Here is a 14,740-nt window from a genome sequence, read left to right as displayed (position 1 = left end):
GATCCAGGCCAATCGGAAAAAGTTCTTTTCTCCTCATTCCCTGGCCAAAATTCGAACCCGGAACCTCCGGTGTCACAGACAAGCGTACTACCGCTGCGCCACAGAGGCCGTCCTCTACCTATGACTAATAGATATTTCCAAATTCAAAATATTTATTATGTGGCGCCCGAAGGTAACTGTTCTACAATCTTTGCGATTTACAAAAGCTGACTGTGATGTGTCATACAAAAGTATTTATGACAGTTAACACAATTGAGAACAAGCTTTAAGGTAAGTTTTATTGTGTCGCTTACGAAATGTTACTATAGTTAAAAAAAAATATTTACCTACATATTCAAGACCCATGCTCACACACGCACAAAACAGTTCGTTTTTCATCTTGTGATGAAAATCTTTTGAACCCGAGACCTTATATCTCATAGACACAGGCACACTACCACTAAGTCACAAAGGCTGAGAATTCATAAATTGCTTCCGCTACCGCTTGTAAGACAAACCTGAGCCCACAATAACGAAAGCTATAAAGACAATGCAGTCCAGTCATAACTCCATATACTATTTCCGCTTGTAGTGAAAATAACTGTGCCTGCCATCTTGTTTACTTGTGCCCATAACCATAGAGTATCTTCTATTTTGGCAAGAGTGCGCATTGTTTAATTTCACTATTTAATTTCATTTTTCACATTGTGTATGCAGTCGAATGGTATTTTTTCTTAAGCGTTTATAATAAGTTAAAAAGAGAAACATACGTAATACATTTTCAGTAAAGGTTTTATTGGAAATCTTAAATTTTGCGCCATATTTGAAGACTATGTAACGTTTTTGCTACCAATATGGACCGAGCAATTTTTCATTTGTTTAGATTTTGCAATTTAAAAAAATATTGTTGAACATTCAGCGAATTTCCAAATAAAAAAAAAAAAAATTACATATCACAACAGACGTATAACCTTTACGAGTTCCATTAGAATCTGTATGTCTTTCACGAATACCTGCATATCTATTTTCATTTAAATTTTAAAGTAAAAAAAAACATATTAATTTAACTCTTACTCGTGCCTCAAACGATAAATTAGTCCAATGCGCACTCTATACAAAATGAAACCCAATACCCACCTGCGATAATTTACACTGCACCATTTGAAAAGGCTTGTACTGTTGATTGGGTTAATTCAGAATTACTGTTTATCTATCTAGATACAGGATTAACACTAGGCATTAAAATTTCCGCTTCTATCTTTATAATATTATGGTCAAATCTACTATTGATACTAATAAATCCGTAAGTGCTTACATGATTTGTCTGTTCTATTGAATTGTGTACTGTATATATATACCCATAATTATTTTCTGAGTCATGTACAAAAGGTTCGATTCCCAATACTCTTAGGGTGAAGGAGAATCTTAAAAAATCTTAAAATTCAAGCATCAACACGTGTAAAATTAACTTAGAGGCTAACTCAATCTGTGTAATTTGTTCAGTGTATATAAGTATTTATTATAAAAACTTACTATCAGAGGATCATAATCATAAAACTTCCTTCCTCAGAACACCAAAAAATTACTCTGTCAATCCCTTATTTTTTCTTTAATTGACTATGCAGATGTGTGTTACTGTGAATAAATAATAAATAAAAAAAAAATCATGACAAAGTCCCACAATTAGTTCAAGGCCGTAATGCCGAGGCGAGCCGCGGCGCATCACTCGTTAACCGACGCCGCCCGCGCAGCGCGAATTATTGGTGCAATTAAACCTAATTGTGCAATGATATGCACCGCTTGACCTGCGCGAAGGTCGGGTGAACTCGGCCGATTTTAATAGTCATTTTGTTTTAGTGCTTGTTAACACTTTAGGGCCAATTTACTTACGAATTAAATTAAATTATTTAGTTACTGTTCAGGATTCAAAGCATACGCAGCTTGAGGGTAAAGGGTATTTAGTCATTTATTAAATTTATTTTAAAACTAAAGGATTTTTCACAACTGCATATAAATTACTAGACAATTTTTATAGTTCTTGTTGACGCAAAAGTTATTTGCACATACATATATTTGTGTAATTTCTTCACTTTTTATTAATTTAACCAATATTTTTAATTACCCCTAAGTTGACCTAATGCCTCTTACATTTCATCTCACAAAAAGAATCTGTAATCTTGTTAATGTACACCATATTCATGCAAATAATGTAGGAATAACATTATAGATAGATACCTATGTTTATGTAAAAAAATAATTAAGTCGCACTAGAAATTTCTACTGCAGAGCTACTACTGCTACAAGATAAATGTATTATCCCTTAATAAACTCACAATAATTAAAGCACTTTGATTACATGACACAACGATAAAAATGAAGTTACATGCCGCGCCGCAATATAAAGAAAACCGGCTAAGTGTGAGTCGTTCTCGAAGGAGAGTTCCGTAAAGTAGGCAGTAAACTTAGTTTTTAAGTAATTTAATTGACGTCAACCAAGTTGTTAAACCATACGACAATTATTAAGCGATATAATAGTATCCTATAATAATGAATAAAAAATTTTGAATTTTGAATTTTGAATTTCGTATAGCGTCTATATCCCTTGTGGGGTAGTCGGAGTAGATAGGCAACATTCAACTGTTTGGCTTAATGACAGAGTTGAGATTCAAAAAGTGACAAGTTGCTAGCCAAAAAAAATCACATGTTTAGAAGTTCCGTAATGATTAATCGATATTGCCATAGAAATTGCAAAAGTATTGGATATTGTTATTTATAAACTTGGGATTCTACTTACATACAAACATACATATAGTCACATCTACAACCCTTGCGGGGTAGACAGAGCCAGCAGTCTTGAAAAGACTGAAAGGCCACGTTCAGCTGTATGGCTTTACGATGGAATTGAAATACTAATAGTGACAGGTTGCTAGCCCATCGCCTGCAAGAAGAATCCCAAGTTAATTAGTCCCTCAGTCGCCTTATACGACATCCATGGAACAGATATGGAGTAGTTCTATTGAAAAGTACCGGAAACCACACGGCATGCCTAGTTACCTCTCACAGATCACTATCTATTATTATATATCACTGAGATTATATATGGCAAGTGGAAAGAGGTAGTCTCTGTCTACCCCTCCGGGAAAGAGGCGTGATTTTATGTATGTATGTATGTATTATATATAGATGAGATTTTACTGAGTTAGTGATGAGCTCACTAACTCATCAATAACTCAATTTCGTCAGTAAGCCGTCCACCTGAACTTCGGTGTCCTGGAAAAACAATTCTTCATCTGTTACATACATATACTTTTATTATTAAAATTGCCATTCAAAAGGTTTAATTGAAAGTTTTATCATGCAGTACCCTGAAAGCAGTAAACATTTTTAGTACAATTTAGATCAATTTTTATAGCATCATTCACCATGAGCTTAATTAAAACCGGTGTTTAGGGTTAAATGACATAAAATGGACGGTTGCTTGATAGATTCTGTCGTATCATTCGTTGAAGTTGTTTAATCTGGTGTTGCATTTATTTGATACTAGTTGACGCCCGCAACTCCGTTTGCTTGTCATTGGAAATACGAAGGTTAAGGTTATTAAATTTACTCAAATTCACCAAAATAAATTTTAACGAAATTAATTATTGCAGGATATAATTTGGATTAAAAAAAATAGTTTATATCCCGAAATTCTCACGGCAGCGGAGTCCCAGGGCACATACAGTTTACAGCAAATATTTATACGTTATTTATAACGATTTAATTAAAAAACTAATGGACCGATATGGATAATTAGGAATATAAGTTTATTTTCCTTTCCCTTGAAAAATTGTTTAATCATCATACATCACTACATAGTATATAGCAAAGTCACTTCCCGTATCTGTTTCTCTGTCTGTATGTATGTTTAGATCTTTAAAACTACACGACGGATTTGGATGCAGTTTTGTAAAGTTTTTTAAATATTGTTTTTAAAGTTTTTTAATAAACAGTTATTCAAGAGGAAAGTTTATACTTATACTACCCGTACGAAGCCGGGGCTAGTATCATATCATATAAATATAGTATCTTTTGTTGAAAGCACAATCAGTGTCATTTATACATACATACATACAATCACGCCTAAATGCCTTGCCAAGCCAATAGTCTTGAAAAGACTGAAAGAAAGAAGAATGATAAAATTTGATTTCTTCTGTGTATATATTTTCTATTTATTTATACGTCACGACTAATTTTAGTCCTTTATAACGATTGTGTGATCGAGAACATTCACGGCATGTTCAAAACATGTAATAAAATAAAATGAACAAAACAATTCAAAATTTATTTCGGCTAAGCCAGTCGTGTTATTATGCGATTTTTTATCTGATATCTCGATTATACGCAGCTGCGTTGCGATTATTCGAATCGTATTAATCGAATGTTCTTATGATTTTGATAATAGTGCTACGGGTACTTCATTCGACAATGAAAGGGCTCCGTCAATAAATAAAGGAGATTTTATTACCAACTGCGGTATTAAAGAATTTTTATTAAGTACCTACGAAGTTTGTTCTTTTAAATTGAATACTCAGGGATCTATACTTTTAAATAACTTTATTAATATTTTAATTAAAACGGAGAATTTTTCTCTTAATACACAAAGTTCATTTTGATGTTAGTTAAGCTAGTTTTGAGACTGTAGGCTCTGTCTAGCTCAGAGGTCTACCCCGTAAGGGATAAAGGCATGACAAATATGTATGTAAGTTAATTTTGATACCTACATAAACACGATCTTTGCATATTACTTTAGCTTCATCCACATTCGTAACAGTAATCATGCAAAATATTTCGCCCGAAAAAAAAAAAATATTTTATCTTTTGCTCCTTCTTCCTCCTGGCTATAGTCCCGGGTGCAACGTCACCTTTCTGGAGAGGAGTCTGGGGTGTGCCTTTCACAATGACTCCTGGATTGGGTGAGTCAGGTTTTTACACGAAGCGACTCCGCAAACATACATACATATCATCACGTCTATATCCCTTGCGGGGTAGACAGAGCCAACACTCTTGGAAAGACTCTGATAGGCTACGTTCAGCTATTTGGCTTTTAGATAGAATTGAGATTTAAATAGTGACAGGTTGCTAGCCCATCGCCTAAAAGAAAAATCCCAAGTTTATAAGCCTATCCCTTAGTCGCCTTTTATGACATCCATGGGAAAGAGATGGAGTGTTCCTATTCTTTTTTCTATTGGTGCTGGGAACCACACGGCACTCGCCTCCGCAATCTTTGCCGGTAAGGATCCATGGTTACACATCCAGTTACAGCATCTATCAACTATATTTTATCTTTGCATTTAGTCGAAATTGGTAGGGCCGACTTTTTTTATCAAGAAGAGTTGATATCGCGCAGGCAGCCCTAAAAATTGTTAATCTTCAGATTAAAGGTACTAAGTGTCTAATACTGGTACAAAAACAGTTTATTTAGCACCAATGCCGTTACATTTATACTCGTAGTATATATATCGAGAATCGGTAATGAATTGCGAGAACTCGATTGTAACCTTAAAATTGTCCCACGCTCGCTATCGCAACGTTTTCACGCAACTATTCGACTCTATTCGATTGAAATAGAGTTGTTCGATTGGTAAAAATCTTTATGGGTGTAATTATTTCACCTTGCACTAGATATCATAGTGACGGAGCTGACAGGTGGTACGATTTTCCAATATGGTTTGATTTTGTATTTTTTTTAAAGCTGATAATGTTATAGCAATCTTGGTACCTAAGGCGTGTATTATATATGTTTACTAGCTGTGCCCGCGACTTCGTCCGCGTGGTATAGTTATTTTGGGCATCATTGAAGCCCTCAAGGATTATTTCTTTGCTTGTTATAGTTGATGTTATATAGCCTAAAGCCTTCCTCGATAAATGGTCTATTCAACGCAAAAATATTTTTTCAATTCGGACCAGTAGTTTCTGAGATTAGCACGTTCAAACAAACAAACTCTTCAGCCTGTGTGGAGTGCTGCCTGTTTGATGGGAACCCTAACAAGGGGTCCAAAGTTAAATAATATATTTTTTAGTTATGTAGTTTAGGTATTTTACTTTATTTTAATTAAGTAGATTTTTTATTAGATAAGTTAAGAAATATCCTAGTCACATTTTGTCAAATTAAATTTCTAAAAATGTCGTAATTCGTAGTATACAATGTTGTTTACATTTTTTTTAATACTTTTTACACCGCTGTGGATACTTTGAAGATTTTCCATTGATTGACTTTTACACTGCGCGGGATGAGAAAACGGATGGCTTACAATATTAGTTCTTTTTTACCGATACCTTATAAAATATTTATTTAGTAAATCTATCACACTAACGAAAAACATATTGTTCTAAAGTTCCTACATACATGTATAATCACGTCTATATCCCTTGAGGGAAAGACAGAGCCAACAGTCTTGAAAAGACTGTTAGGCCACGTTCAGCTGTTTGGCTTAATGATAGAATTTTATAAGTTCCTATTTACTTAATGTCCAATTTGCATTCCCTTTTCTTATAAATATGCAACTGACCTCTATATTATTTCCTATACAACTTGTATTGTGTTCTGTACATGTAAAATTAGTATGGTGTCACCTATCTCTTTAAATAAGGCCATTTATTATAACTAACATTGAAGTTATTAATAACAGGTGTTGTGATTGAATGTGTTATTAGTTTGTGTTAATTATTTTATTTTGTAATAATTATTTTATTAACAATCGAATAGGATTAAGATATTTGAAGGTTCAATATATTGGGTCTATTTAATTAATACAAAAAAGTAAATAGTGACTTAAAAATTGGATTTCTTTGAGCAAATATATGTCATTGTCGTACACCCGCGTTAGAATTCGATGTCCTTCACCGTACGGAAAAAGTTTATGGAAATCGGTTCAGTGTCTGAATTGTGAAAAGGTTACGAACAAACCTACATTCGCATTTGAAATATTCAAATTCAAAACTTTTATTCATCATAATGGGAAATTTCAATATCACTTAATAATTGTAATGTGTTTTGGTTTCACAAAATTGGTTGACGTCAAATAAATTAGGTACTTTAAACTAAGTTTACTGCCGCTTCCAAAGCGTCAGTGCAGAAGAAGCGGTAACAAAATGCACTGCAACATTTTCTATAATATTTCATATATTAGTAAGGATTGTGATATTTTTATATGACCCCAGCTTTATATGCTTTGATTGATTTTTACAATATACCTGGGGAGAGAATCATTAGCAGAGACAATGTTTTTCTTCGCTACAAGACTAGTGTGAAAGCATACATACATATAGTCACGTCTATATCCCTTGCGGGTTAGACAGATCCAGCAGTCTCGAAAAGACTGAAAGGCCACGTTCAGCTGTATGGCTTCATGGCGGAATTGAGATTTAAATAGTGACAGGTTGCTAGCCCACAAGAGGAATACCAAGTTTATAAGCTGAGTTAGCTTGGTCGCCTTTTACGACATTCATGGGAAAAATGCCGGACACGACATGAAAGCATGTTCGTTTCTTACTAGCTGCACATTATTCCCGCTGTATTTTCTAAATGCATCATATAATAGTGTAGCTTACAACCCACACGACTGCAATCATTGAAAGTGATTTGCGTTTCAGCAAAAATTGATTTCCATCACATTTTCACTGGTGGATCGTGTGTAGATTTCTCTGGTACCGTCAGCAAGGAAACCAAAAATTATTAATGTACATACATACATACATACATACGGTCACGTCTATATCCCTTGCGGGGTAGACAGAGCCAACAGTCTTGAAAAGACTGAAAGGCCACGTTCAGCTATTTGGCTTAATGATTGAATTGGGAATCAAATAGTGACAGGTTGCTAGCCTATCGCCTTAAAAATGAATCCCAAGTTTGTAAGCCTATCCCTTAGTCGCCTTTTACGACATCCACGGGAAAGAGATGGAGTGGTCCTATTCTTTTTTGTAATGGTGCCGGAAACCACACGGCACTACATATATTGGTGCCGGGAACCACACGGCACGACATTAATGTGTTTGTAAATAATAAACCAGAGGGCGCAATTTGTTATCGCGCTAGATGTATGTTAAATTATATACATGTTCATTCTTTTGTCAATCAGAAATTGTGTTAGCGCCAAGTTGGAAGGGAAACCTATATAGTTCAAACTGAGGTAGGCAGAGACTATATCAAACTACCTTTTAAAAAAAGAGTAAAAGTGAGTGTTTAAGAACATGATCGGGGCAAGTGAGAAATTCTAGTCTCTTCCACTCTGGAAAAGAGGCGTCATAATGCTCTGAGTAAGGTTTTATGAATAATTGTTTTTAATTTCAAAATAACAGGTGAATATGGTGTGACCCACCATATATGGAATGGCATGTTAATATTTATAATTAAGGTTAATGCATTTAAAATCTATACTAATATTATAAAACTGAAGAGTTTGTTTTGTTTGTTTGTTTGTTTGTTTAAACGCGCTAATCTCAGAAACTTCTGAACCGATTTGAATAATTCGTTCACTGTTAGATAGTCTATTTATCGAGGAAGGCTATAGGCTACATTTTATCCCGGATTTCCTACGGGAAACGTCAACAATGCAGGTGAAAGTTGAATGAGTCGGCCATCTGCGAGCTTTCCACGCGAACGCTGCGCAAACCAACAAAGATATAGTAAAACAATCTACTAAAGATGTGAAGTACTCATTTTTTGCCACAAAAAAGTCCGCGAGAGCATATATCTATCTCTTAAGGTTTACTTACAATAACCACTTTTATGTTCATTTTTTAAGATTATTTTTTCATTATAAACATAAGTTATTTTGAAACCAATTTTCTTTAATTCAGTATTAATCCTTATCCAAATAAATATGTTTATTACCTTCGGCTTTTTATGTAGACTAAAATTGCCATTTACAGTATTTAAATCAGACGAATAGGTTTTGAGATATAGTCGTTATAAGCAATTTGCAGCGAAACATTTAATACGGCGAACCAGCGTTCTTTCTAATACGCGTGACCGCCTGACTGCCCGCTAACATTGGTTTGCACAAACAAACACACAAACGCACAACCTCTCACCCTAAACGCATATATACGGTCTCCGTTCGGTCGCGGGTAATGATGTGGGCCAAGTCGTCGCCAAGTCGCATAACAATTAGCAGCTATATTTGATAAAGCCGAGGAGGATGTTTGAAAAATAAATATGATGCCCAAAATAACTATTCCACGCGGACGAAGTCGCGGGCACAGCTAGTGCTTAATAAATTTAGTTCCCGATTCTTTTTTGATTCATTCTACCCGCATTTTTTAATGATCCAAATCCGAATTGTAAAGGTACTGTCAAATTATATTTTATTTATTTTGCTGACAGTACTTGAAGAAATTATGAAGCTGTTGCTTCGCGAAGTGCTTAACTTTTTGCAAGCTATTATGCTGATGGTGCTCGTTGCTTTTTCTATTGGAAATTAGGATTATAGGTCGAATAGGCTTTGTATAACAACGATCGTGTTGTTTGTGACTTTTGACATGTCTCACCAAAACTCATCATCGCTCTGTTTATATTCTTCTGTTTTGTTCTTTTTGGTACAATAAAGTGTTTTAATTACTTTCACTTTTTATTCTCGCTCTCATCTTGGCATGCTTTCAGTTGTACCCTCTGTCACTATACTTCGGGGTCTGGAGTCCGCTTTTCGCCTTTCCGTTTTTTCATTTCGTCCTGTCTTTATTAGTCTATAACAGTTAAATAGTTAAAGTTCTTCAAAATCATTTTAATGATAAAGTGTACGCTGTGATAAGAGAGAATCGGATAGGTAACATAAATTGAGAGACATTCTTATCACAAAAACAGACATTAGCATGTATTGAACAATAAAGCAATATTACTTGCGTTAACTGATTGACTCGCAGATAGGAAGGTAACTTAAAGTTCTGGGTGAATGAATCTGAAATCTGGCATCTTTGTTCTTTGGGATATCCCGAAATGCCACAGATATAATCGTTATTTAGTTGCACGCGTATTCTAAAATGAAACTAAACGTATGTCGATACTTTACCGTGTACGTGAAATTCCTCGCTTTCATTCCACTTTCGCTAAATACCCATTGTTGATAGCGTTATCGCACGACTGACGCGCACGCGCCACTAAACATGTCTAAATTGTGTCCTAATACTATTAGTCTAAGGTATATTATGGCGTTGACGTTATGGCGCTTTCTTTTCCATAATTAAATATCGGTTGTCGCGCATGCGTGGCGGGAAAACGCATTGTCATTTCAACTGTCAGTTGTCAATGCCGGCAAAGGAAATAATAACGTAAGGTCTTGTATCTCTAATTTGTATGATTAAATAATTGTGTTTTCGCTTTCTATAAGGAGATAAGTAAATTTTATTATTTAATGGTCATGTTTCAATGTCAATTTATATTTATAGTATAAACTAATAACTTCTGCTTAAAACGACCCAAATTATCACGTCCGTTAAGTTACAAAGACGTGATATGGGGAGATATGTCATTGGTTTCAAGAATCGTCTTGTCACGCTTATAGAGAGATGGTTTTTGATGGTTTCATGTGCTTGACAAGTTACTTCAACAACAAGCCAAGACAAGTCTCACCGCTTCCCCGATCATCCTTAATATTAAATTTCAACGTTATGCACATATGTACTTACCTATCGCCTTCAAACGTGGCCTATCAGTCTTTTCAAAACTGTTGGCTCTGTCTACTCCTCAGGGGATATAGACGCGATTATAAGTATGTACTTACGCTTCGCGACCGGCATGGGAACATGAGTTTTGATTGCGAAAATTGGAGTGTACCTACGATAATTTATTTACCAATTTTAATTTTAAATTATTTGAATCTTACAAGTCCACCGCGTGAGTCGTCGAACTGCAAGTTTAGACTTCCGAACGCGCCTTAATTGGCGCCATTTTGTTTTTGGCTCGGGAATTTTTATTCATGAATTCTTATGGTCGCTTGGGTGTGTTCCTGGCATCCTTTTAAGGATCCCCAGGTTTTTTGCCTTTGAGAGCTGCGCACGCGCCCATGTTCCCGAGACGAGTGAGCAATTAAAGTTATCCTATGTTTTGTTCGTCTGCTTTGGGACGTCGGAAGTCCAAATAGAATGGAGTTTGCACCTTGAAAATGCCTTATATAAGTAATTACCTATAATATAATGGTATATGTTTTTTAGATAGCTTTGCTCGATTTTTTTATTGACTTTGATACATTCTTTATGAATTATCATAAAAATATCACTCGAAGTTGATGTTACAGTGGCAAATAATTTACACACACATATTTTGTAATTGATATTACGTTATCTATTTTGCAGTTTAAAAAAACATTAGATTGCGCACTCCATTCTGTTCTTTACAAGCTCCTTGTTCCGTACATTCAACTCCATATTTTGCATCGCCAGTCCTTGTTGGTATCCTTTTTTTAAAGAATAAAACCATTTTAAATTCCGTCCGTATGTTTAGTTACGATTTAAGTTGTCAGATTTGGAATCAGTGTATGTTTGGTACACCTTATTTGGCAGTGAAAAAAATCGAGAATTTATACGATCATTGTGAAACGTGATTCGTGCAAGCAATTAGGTTTGTACTTACATATAGGTGCAAATGTTTTTAAATATTTTATACCTATTATAAATGTGTAAATTTATGTGGATTCCTTGGAGCGCCGTGTGGTTCCCGGCACCAATAGAAAAAAGAATAGGATCACTCCATCTCTCTCCCATGGCTGTTGTAAAAGGCGACTAAGGGGTAGGCTTATAAACTTGGGATTCTTCTTTTAGGCGATGGGCTAGCAACCTGTCACTATTTGAATCTCAATTCTATCTTTAAGCCAAATATCTGAACGTGTCCTATCAGTATTTTCAAGACCGTTGGCTCTGTCTAAGTAGTCGCAATTTTATAAGCCTATCCCTTAGTCGCCTTTTACAACATCCATGGGAAAGAGATGGATTGGTCCTATTCTTTTTTGTATTGGTGCCGGGAACCACACGGCACAAATTACATTTGTATTATTACTAAATGCACAACTTACTATTGAGCTGTAGGCACTAAATCAACTTTCCACCAGATCAGTTAAACAGCTTTCATGACAAAACCAAATGCAGTTTATCTGGGTTCAGTAAATTTGTGAAGTGGAAACAATGGCCGCCACGCCTTTCCATTTCTCTAAACCAAACACAAGCTGGCCGCGGTCAAAGATTTGAAATTGCTAATGTTGTAGATAAACAACACATGTGCCGTGTGGTTTCCGGCGTTCTAGAATAGAATCACCCTATATCTTTTCCCATGGATGTCATTATAGATAACTAAAGGATATGGTCAACTGTATGTATGGCTTTATAATGGAATTGAGATTCAAATGGTGACAGGTTGCTAGCCCATCGCCTACGAGAATAATCCCAAGTTTATTAGCCTATACCTTAGTCGCCTTTTACGACATCCATGGGAAAGATATGGAGTGGTTCTATTCTATTTTATCACACGGATTTTTTAAAATTTTTGTGAGAAAACTTTGCAAACTAAAATCACTTGGGCATATCATCATCAATCCCCGCCGTTACTCCAGGATGCGTCCTTACCCCTCAAGCCCACTATGATGACAAAAGAGTTGCCATCATTTTTTGTTTAATATAGAAGGAAATCTACAATTCTGTCTTTCTATAACTTGCAAGTCTTTGCCTCGGTTATGAGTCGACAGGGCGAGGGCGCGCTGTTGAGTTACGAGTGCGCCTGCGCACCTCACAAGTTATTGCGATTAAAGATGTACCCAGTACTAGTTTGAGCTCCCAGACTTGACTATGAATAACAAACATCGCTAGCCCGGCTATAAATAAGATCATAAGCAAAAATATGCATTTCTAATATAATGTTATGAACTAAGCAATGTTATAAATGCTTCTTGTTCAAAGTCAATCAAACTTGTCACTATCTGAATTCCAATAACATCATAAGACTATTGGCTGAACGTGGCCTATCAGTCTTTCAAGACTGCTGGCTCTGTCTACCTCGCAAGGGATCATATGGATAAATGAATGAATGAATCATTAAGCTGTCTATATGAACTTTGCCTTTGGGTTTTGTCTAGTTTATTGGCTCTGTTTACCCCGTAAGGGACAATGACTTGATAAATGTGTATACTAGCTTTCTTTCGCAGCTCCGCCCGCGTGATTCATAAGTACTCATTGTCCTCCGTACCTACTCCACAACTATCACAGATTTCACGGAGAAACAGATTTTTAAGTTTTGACTTGAAAGACGGACAAACAAACACACAAACATAAATTCGCATTAATAATATTTGTTAGTTAGTAATTACCTAATAATGTTTATAGTAAGGATGTATGTACTTCTTGAAATATCGCATCATATAGATTAATTAAGGTATAAATTACCTTTTAATCCCAGAAAATGTCTTACTATTACGTTCCTTACGTACGGTCGTTTATCTGTCGCGAACGAAGTCGCTAGCTAAAATAAAAGAAGAATGCAGTGTGATCATAAACTTTACAGTGTTAATCCTGTTTTTTACCCACGAACCAATCCAGTGTACAAGGTACCAATTGAATAGTACATACATACATATGGTCACGTCTGTATCCCTTGCGGGGTAGACAGAGCCAACAGTCTTGAAAAGACTGAATGATCACGTTCAGCTATTTGGCTTAATGATAGAGAAAAGAATCCCAAGTTTGTAAGCCTATCCCTTAGTCGCCTTTTACGACATCCATGGGAAAGAGATGGAGTGGTCCTATTCTTTTTGTATTGGTGCCGGGAACCACACGGCACGGTACCAATTGAATAGAAAGTCCCTTATCATCGGGAAACGAAGACCTGAAGGTTGAACCCTGAGGTCGGCGCGAGGTCAACTGCCAATAAAATAGAATTAGTTCCTACAGCTTCTGTTACTGATGATAGGGTTACTGATGATATGTTGCCGATCGATGATGTATAACATCTTACATCACGACTTTTGTGGCTCCCTGTTGCTAACAGTTTTGTAATGATGACATTCATTCATGTTTTTTAATGTAGACAATGTGCATTCGTCCATGATTTAGATTTAAGAGATCTATATTTGTATATTGACGTCCGATGAAAATGCTGCAGTGTAGAAATTCTTTTCTATCCACTATCCATTATGAGGTCTATCTACCCCGTAAGTAAAAATAACGTGATATGTATGCATGTGTAAAGTAGGTCTCTCCCTACCGCTCCTCGAAAATAGACCTGATTTTATTACGTTTTATTACCTATCACACGTTTATTTCCCTCAATATCTTTAATTGGCTATTCGTAATCAATGGTGTATCGAATCGATCGAGTTTGGCCGCATGACGAATCCAAGATACGATTATGGAATCGAGTGCGCCTGAGTCGAAGCCTTTTTACCGATTTTACGATCCATTTGAGTGTTGGTTAAGTGGCGTGTAAATCAGATCAGTGGTTTATGGGCATTTTTGGTTGCTTTTTGGGCGTCATAAAGGCGAGGGTTTGATTTTTTTTAGCATAAACGGGTAGCGTTGAAACTTGTCTCTGGTATTTTTGCCTGTTTTTTCAGTTCTTCGGCGGTGTATAGTTGCCACCAAATCAAATCACTATCCCTTATATGTATCATGGATAGTAAGTTTAAAAAGCCTTGAGCAGTAACAGATAGGTCGGTTCAGATTTTCCAAAATGGGGTGACGCCAGTAAACATTATTTGGAAAATACTGACACGAGAATAATTGTTTTTTACACCGTGGT

At 35.7% G+C, this 14,740-nt stretch overlaps 1 protein-coding gene across 3 annotated transcripts in view; it reads left to right on the top strand.

Moving 5' to 3' along the window:
• Positions 1–14,740, top strand: part of LOC106138439 (protein outspread) — a 290,023-nt gene that overhangs the window by 138,966 nt on the left and 136,317 nt on the right. The window lies entirely within an intron of this gene.

The sequence above is a fragment of the Amyelois transitella genome, chromosome 5 (assembly GCF_032362555.1).
Source record: "Amyelois transitella isolate CPQ chromosome 5, ilAmyTran1.1, whole genome shotgun sequence".
Classification (NCBI taxonomy): domain Eukaryota; kingdom Metazoa; phylum Arthropoda; class Insecta; order Lepidoptera; family Pyralidae; genus Amyelois; species Amyelois transitella.
The sequence above is the reverse complement of the archived record's forward strand: the minus strand, read 5'-3'. Positions and strand labels throughout refer to the sequence as shown.